Genomic DNA, 8,741 nt, shown 5'->3' on the forward strand with positions numbered 1-8,741 from the left:
TAATAATAAAATAAAATTCAAAAGACTAAACAAACTTGAAAAAAGAAAAACCAAAAGACTCAACTAAGTACCATAGATGCAAGGATAATAATCCATTTTGTCATTAACTTTATTTTTTATGCATTTCTATTTCCAACATTTTATTAATTAGAATGTTTCATATCTTATAATAATTTCAGTCAAACAAACCAGTTCAGAAGCATAAAATAACTAATTTTTAAATCATATTTTTAAAAAATGATAAATAAATAATTGCAAAAAAATATTTCCCTCATTTTAAAGCACCAAAAAAAAAAAAAATTATATGAAACTATCATCAAAAACAAAATTTGCTAACTGATAGAATGTTGAAGATAAAAATTTGACCCAAAAAAGAAGTATGGACAAAAGTTTTACAATGGACAAAAATTGATGACCGTAAGTGAAATTAAAATGTTATGCGACTAATAAAATTGTGATGGGACTATAATTATAAAATTGCCCATGTCAAGAAAAAATTAGAGTTTTATATATATTCTTATCAGTTATCACTAACAAAATCGAACAGAATTACTTAGCTCCCGTTTGTCCCCAATTTTTTGGTAATGAAAATAGGTGGAATAGTATTTTTTTTTTTTTTTTTGAAAGTGAGTGATTGAAAATGAAGGAAAAATTATTATTTTATGGAAGATTATGTGATTGAAAATAAGAAAGAGAAAAATGTAATGTAACTGGGACTTAATCCTCTCAAGTCATCCATTCACTCGGTTTCTCCTCTATATACACTCGGTTATCACTAACAAAATCAAACTGATTTCCTTAATCCTCTATCTACTCATCCATTCACACGGTTTCTCTTCTCTATATATGTAGTCTTGCAGAAGATGGATTAACGCCTCAAGAAAAAAGGGAAATCATTGAAAAGACAAATTAAATTTTTAAAACATGTCTAGCCCTAAACATGATACCGGAGAAGAAATTCCTCAACTCCAAGATAGAAAACCTAAACTCAGACGGAAAGACTCCCTTGACGTGGAATCCGGCAAGCTTGATGGCTGCGCCGGCCGCCACAACTACCGCTCCAAAGTATATCCTTTATTTTCTTGGCATAACTTAGTGTTCCGAACTAAGCCGTAATAACAATCTGTCTGCGCAGGGTGGAGATTGGAGTATGATATTGCATCTTGCATTTCAGAGCATTGGAGTTGCGTTTGGAGACCTTGGGACATCACCTTTGTATGTATATCCAAGCGCATTTGCAGATGGTATAAAACACAACGATGATATAATTGGAGTTCTCTCGTTGATCTATTATACCCTCACCATAATCCCTCTCGTCAAGTACGCCTTCATCGTGTTACGTGCCAATGATAATGGGGACGGTAAGTTCCTTTTCTTATCATTCCATGTACATGTACATGTTTGTGTGTGTATTTGAAGTTTTAGTAGATTTAGGAATACTTATTAATTAATATATTATTCACTAATTAATACGGTAATTATTATAATTAGTGAGCCATGGCACTATTTGTCACACAAATTTACAAGAGATTATATATTTAGTAGAGGGACACCTATTTATCAAATAAAATAAGAAAAATATGTATTATCACAATAGGGATCTTAAACAAACATCAAAAAGAGAAAGACTATGAAATGAAGGTTTTGAACTTGAAAAATATTTTGTGTTTCTTTCTTGTAGTTCTTGTTAATATCATCTTCACTACAAGACCAACCTAGATCAATGCTACTGTTGACACATAAAAATTCAGCCCAAATCGAACAGCCCAAGGAGTGAAGCCCAATTGGAGGATCCCCAAATCAGATAACCCAAAGAACGAAGCCCAATCGAACAAATCAAGATGAAGGCCCAAATAAGGAGGCCCAAGAACGCGGTAATGCCATCGCCTAAGTTTGCAAGTCGCCTAAAATCTGAGCGAATAGAGTGCCATACAGTCGCCCAAAGCTGTTACTCTATTCTCGCCCAAACCTTCAAGTCGCCCAAGGTCTTAACAAAAATAAAGCGTCGTGGTTATCAAGAAGTGCAGTTATCAAAACTGTTATTAAAGCAGCCCTATCACGTTCCACGATTCAAAGAATTAAATCGAAAGCGATTGAACGACGAAGAGTAATGGCAGCAGTTAAAAAAGGCAGTTTTCATGGCAAGTTGGCCATTATGAGGAAAGTGGGCAGTTATAGGACGATCAAGCGGTTTTAGGGCGGTTGATCACAAAGAGATCGTCTGTGAAGTATAAAAGGGAGAAGAAAACATAGAGCAAAGGACCGAATCCAAAACTCTCGAACAGAGAACATGAAATTTTTATTTCCTTAGTTTTTAGATTTAAACACTTTTCTTTCAGTAACTCATGTGCTTGCGCCCCTTGGAGGCATGTTGTTTTTCATTTCCAATTGTAAAGTCATCGCCAATAAAAGAACACCCCTTTTTGGGACTTTGTCTCAAGAGGTTTTGTCCCTTACACAATCGTCTGATCCTTTTTAATTGTTAGCGACTAACCCGCACGAAACAATTAGGCACGCCCAGTGGGACAGTGGTGTTAGGTGTTGAAAGTACAAAAGGTGAAACAATATGCCTCAGAGATCCGATAAGGAAGCAGCAAGTCAGGGAGGAATTCAGTCTGTGATCGAGCGATATGAGGAGCAGCATGCCTCTCCATGAACAGATGGACAGAACCAGAGCAGTAACAGTCGTTACGAAACAATGACGGAGTTGAGTCCTCGAACCATGCGTACATTACTTGGGGAACTCACGCAAGACGTCGTTGAACAGGTAAATTTTCGAAGTATTCATAATATGGAAAGATTTACACAAAATGGGAATGCGCACTATGACAACATGGCCAAACAACTAAAGACGTTGAACGAAACAATGAATAAGTTAGTAGGCCAAATATATCAACCGGCTATACCTCTTACAAACCATTTTCAAACTAGGACAATTGTGGGACATAATCCCTCTGTCCTAAATCCGAATCAAGGGGTAGAACCACTTTCTAGTCCCTCTACTTCAAACCAAGGGGGTACTACAGTGCCAAATCAGAACAATGGTAGTAGTATGCCTAACTTGGGGGGTAATCCAAATATAAGAGATAATGTCCTAAACAATGGACAGCAGACCCCACGTGTTAATGAGGGAACAGATGTTCAGGCTAATGGTAATGGCCCTAATTATGGTAATTTTGTTGCCAATCAAGGACCAAATATCAGGCCTCATACAAATCAACCGGTTAATCAGCCTGTAGGAATTCCATATGATCCCAATGTCATGTTGAGGAACCAGATTATGGAAATCGTAAATTGTACAGGATCAAATGGCTTTTGGGGTGCGCCCCGTCATTAGGCCGACGTACACAAAGTCATATCCTGATTGGGTAGACCAAGCATATCCGTGGCCTAGAGGGTACAAAGTGCCAAAATTCTCACTGTTTACCGGTTTAGGAGAGGTGTCTACTTTAGAACACATAGGGCGACTCACATTGCAAAGTGGTGATGTAACCGATTACCATAAAATGAGACTTTTCCCTAATTCGTTAACAGGAGTAGCTTTCTCCTGGTTCATCAACTTGCCAGCGAACTCTGTTCAAACATGGCAACAATTGGAACAGTTGTTTCACGCTCAGTTTTATAAAACTGAGTCTGAAGTCACTTTGGCTGATTTGGCGAACCTACGTCAAATGCCAAACGAATTGGCAGAAAGTTTTCTCCAAAGGTTCAAGACAGCAAGAAGCAAATGTTTTGTACCTCTGCCCGAAAAAGAATTTATCAAAATCGCTCAGGGCTGTTTGAGCTTTGATTTAAAAAAGAAGTTCCAGGACAAGGAATTTCCTGACCTTTTCCAGTTGAGTGCGAATGTGATTAGGTATGAGCAACTGATAAGAGAGGAAGAACAAATGAAAAATTCTAGTAAAGGGATTTATTACAAAGACCCAAATTTTGACGTCCATACCATCGACGACGAGTCATACGATCAGGCCGAAATGTGTTTGGCCGAATTGGTCAAAGGGGATACTTATATTTGTCCTATAATGGCCAAGCCTAGACCATCGGGCAAAGATGAGCCTATAAAAGATGGAAACATAAAGGCTAGAACGTTCTTGTCGACATAACCAAAGTTGACCTTATATTCGATAAATTATATAGGGATAAGCAGATAAAATTGAGCAATAAGCACAAATTGCCAAACCCTGAACAAATTAAGGGTAAAAAATATTGTAAGTGGCATAATGCATGGTCACATTTGACTAACAATTGCTTGGTTTTCCGTCATGTATTGTAGGATGTCATTGAATCAGGACGAATTACGTTCGATGATAAGAAGAAGATGGCAGTGGACGAAAATCCTTTCCCACGGCCACTTGGAATAAACATGGTGACATCTGGATTTAAGAACAAGTTGTCAAAATTCAAGTTGGTCATCGATGAAGGAGAAGAAGATCCTAGACCACATCCCAGCGTCTTTGAACGAATCAAGGGGAAAGAACCAAAAAAGGACGAAGACGTCCTGTGTGCAAAGTGTAACAAAGAAGTGAATGAAAATACGGAGAAACCAGGGACATGGCAGCATCCTTATCGCCCTACCTTCTTTCCAAACACTCAGCCTGGTAGAGGGCTAGGTACATCATTCTATAGAGGATCGCCTTTTGAGAGGCAGTTCAGGCCAGCAAAGAATGGAAGAACATTCAGGCCGCAACCTCGCCGGCCAAATATATGGCATTCATTCCAGTACAATGCAGGAAGGGCAATACCCTTCGATGAGATGACTAGGACACAACAAAGGCATTTCCAACGAAACTACGGACGGATGATGAGGCAGCAACAGGGAGTGCCACATCCTAAAGCGCCTAAACTACTCAAGGTAGCCAATCAAAACGTTCTCAAAGGTAGTAAAGAGATCGGTACAGATGAATCAATGAAGGAACTGCCAGAAACCTCTTCTGGGAGATCAAGGTTTGAGAGAGACAAAAGGGATGAAGAAGATCCAGATCAGCCCCTTGCTATCCAATTCGGTACGTTGCCTCCTATCGTGGCCAATAATTACCTACTGGCCAATGAATTCAAGAATAAAGAAAAGGAAGAAGAGAGGGAGGACAACGAAGGAGAAGCTTGCGTGTTGGTATGTGAAGAAAGCCAGACTTCTAGAGAGGCCTACAACGACGAGGAAGACGATGGGATGATAGACATTGAAGAAGAAATCGATCTAGAAGCAAAAAGAAAAAGAGAGGAGTATCGCGCAATACTCTGTTTAAGCAACTATATCAAGAGGGAGTTCGCGAAGTAGACTTGTTGGGGGAACCATTTGGGCGTTCTTTCGATTTCTACGTACTGTACGGGACACCCAAAAGGAAGAAAAGAGTGCCTCGCTCTGAAAAGTATGGGTCACCTCCAAGAATAATGCCCCCTCCCACAGGTTGGATAACTGATGAGGAAGCATTAGAAAGAAGTAGGAAGGAAGTTCAGGAGACAGAGGATCAGCGTGATATACTGCACGTCGACTTGTCACAGGGGGATAATTCGACAGAAAACAAGCAGGAAGTAGAAATAGAGGCTGCCGAAAAGGTTATTTTTAAACGGCCAGTCATGAAATTGACCAAGCACTTGAGGCCATTATACGTTAAAGCTCTAGTTAACGGTGTCCCAGTGGCAAAGGTGCTTGTCGACAATGGAGCAGCTATAAACACCATTCCATCTAGGATGATGAGGAAGTTTGCAAAGACAGAGGGTGACATGATTCCTACAGAAGTCATCCTCACTAGCTTCAATGGAGGAGCAACTTCAGCTAAGGGAGTTATGCCATTGGACATAACTATAGGGACGACTACTAGGACCACTGTCTTCTTTGTAATAGATGGTCCTACTAGTTACAACGTGCTACTAATAAGATATTGGATACACGGAAGTCGCTGTATTCCCTCATCGCTCTATCAATGCCTGATCTTTTGGAATGACAAAGGTGAAGCTGAGGTGGTACAGGCCGATCATAGGTCCTTTGTCGCAGAAGCAAACTCGGTGGAAAAGTTCTTGTACGAAGGAAACTATGGACCTGTCAGGGTAGTACAAGACGGGGAAGAAACTCAAGTTGTCGCACAAAGTGAAGAACCGTTCTCAATGAATGCACTCACTGAGATGTTCAAACAGATGAGGCCAAATATAGTGGCCCTGGAAGAGCCAGTGATTGGCTAAAGAATAATCAAGGAATCTTGAATGGATTCTGAGTTACGAAAGCAAATGGCCGACATTCAGGCCTTCAAAGCCAGACTGATGGCTTTCAATAAGGAATGCAATGACAAGGCGAAGGAAGAGACTGCCCTAAAAGCGCTGAAGGACAAGTTGGCAGTATTCGAGTTAGAGCAGAGCATTGGCCGAGAAGTCAATAAGGTAGACTGTTTAGAAGAGGAAGTACTTACAAGGGAGTTGGACGACGAAGTGATGCGGATCGCCAAACCTGGATACGCTCAAGCACAAGACCCTGTGATCAAAGTAAATATTGACAGTGAAGGAGAAGATCGTCCAACATTCATCAGCCAGATGCTCGATCAAAAGGTTAGTAATAAATTAATCGCTTTGCTAAAAGAGTATAAAGATTGCTTTGCTTGGGAATATGAACAAATTCCTGGTTTAGATAAAGACTTGGTGGAACATAGGTTACCAACTAAGCCTAACTTTAAACCTCATAGGCAGCCTCCTAGACGTTTTGCTCCCAATGTACTCCCCGAAATCAAGAAAGAGATAGAGCGATTATTGAAAGCAGGTTTCATAAGAACAGCCAGATATGTTGAATGGTTGTCGAATATCGTGCCAGTACTAAAAAAGAATGGTAAATTAAGGGTGTGTATAGACTTTAGGAATTTAAACTTAGTTACACCCAAAGATGAGTATCCAATGCCCACGGTGGATTCTTTAGTAGATTCGACCGCCGGACATGTCATGTATTCTTTCATGGATGGGTATTCAGGATACAATCAAATTTATATAGCTGAAGAAGACATACACAAAACTGCCTTTAGATGCCCTGGGTCTCTAGGATGTTTCGAATGGGTGGTTATGCCTTTCGGCCTAAAAAATGCAGGGGCAACCTATCAAAGGGCAATGAATTTAATCTTTCATGATATGATAGGCAAGTTTGTTGAAGTGTATGTAGATGACATAGTAGTCAAGTCCATTAAAGAAGAGGACCACTTCGAACAGTTAAGATGTTCGTTTGAGCGAATGAGGCAATATAAGTTAAAATTGAATCCCTTGAAGTGTGCATTCGGTGTTAATGCAGGGAATTTTCTTAGTTTCTTAGTACACAAGAGATGGATTGAACTTGATAAAAATAAAGCGAAGGCCATTTTAGAGGCCAAACCACCTAACAACAAAAAAGAATTGCAAAGGTTTCTAGGCCAAGTAAATTTTTTAAGACGCTTTATTTCTAACTGTGCAGGGCGAACTAAAGTTTTTTCGCCACTATTAAAGCTGAAAAATCAGGACGAATTCGTCTGGAAAGAAGAACATCAAAAGGCTTTTGAAAGCCTGAAGACATATCTATCAAGTCCACCACTGTTGGTGTCACCAATCCAAGGACGGCCAATGAAAGTGTATGTATCGGCTGAAAAAGAGTCAATAGCTGGAATGGTCGCACAGGAAGACCAATTTGGTGAAAAAAGGGCAATTTATTATTTAAGTAGACGGTTAACGAAATGTGAATGTAATTACTCTGCTATCGAAAAATTATGTCTTGCATTGTATTTCACATGTACAAAATTAAGGGCATATTTACGGCCCGTAACCGTTTATTTAATTTCTAAAGTAAATTTAGTTAAGTATATGTTCTCGCGCCCTATTTTACACCAAAGGGTAGGTCTTTGGACACTAGCTTTATCAGAATTCGAAATACAATATATACCTCAAAAGGCGGTCAAAAATCAGGTTTTGGCTAACTTTCTAGCCGACCATCCATGCCTTGATATGCCTGAAGAAATCGAACTAGAAATCAGTTCGTTCGAGTTAAAACCTTGGGTGTTGTATTTCGATAGATCAAAAACTTCTAAAGGTGCAGGAGTAGGAGTAGCATTGATTAATCCTTTAGGGATTCGCTATAAGTTCGCATTCACTTTAGACAGAATGTGCACCAACAATCAAGCCGAATATGAAGCCTTAATTGTAGGCCTAGAACTAATGATAGATATGGGAGTAAGAAATGTGATTGTTAGGGGCGATTCTCAATTGGTGATCCATCAATTGATCGGTGATTTTAAATGCCAAAGTGATTCCATTATAAGTCAATACGAGATCGCCCAAGAATTATTAGAAGAATTCGATCAAGTAGAACTCCAATGCGTTAATAGGATATATAACGACGTGGCAAATGAGTTAGCCTAAATGGCCTCAGGGTACTCAAAGGTCTTGAATTGGAAGTCTACTTGTGAGTATGGAATCATATTGCCAGTGACTCAAAGAAGGGCGAGAAAAATTGAACTTCACTGCATACAAGATGGAGATGCAGTGGATTGGAGAACAGAGATTAAAGGGTTCCTTAAAGAACTTAATGGAGGGATTAGTAGGAAAATGAAGCTATGTTTGCTGAATTACACACTAATAGATGAAGAGTTGTTTAAGAAACGCTCTGATGGTGTATTACTAAAGTGTGTAAGTTTGCAAGAAGCCAAGACGATCATGGCTGAAGTGCACGAAGGGATATGTGGAGCTCATCAAGCTGGCCAAAGGATGAGATGGTTAATTATTAGGAGTGGATATTTTTGGCC

The 8,741-nt window shown here is 39.4% G+C and overlaps 1 pseudogene; it reads left to right on the top strand.

Annotated features, from left to right (window-relative positions):
- Nucleotides 1-919: 919 nt before the first annotated feature.
- LOC111412734 overlaps nucleotides 920-8,741 on the top strand; it is a 17,716-nt pseudogene continuing 9,894 nt past the window's right edge.

This window comes from Olea europaea, chromosome 16 (genome assembly GCF_002742605.1).
Source record: "Olea europaea var. sylvestris chromosome 16, O_europaea_v1, whole genome shotgun sequence".
NCBI lineage: Eukaryota > Viridiplantae > Streptophyta > Magnoliopsida > Lamiales > Oleaceae > Olea > Olea europaea.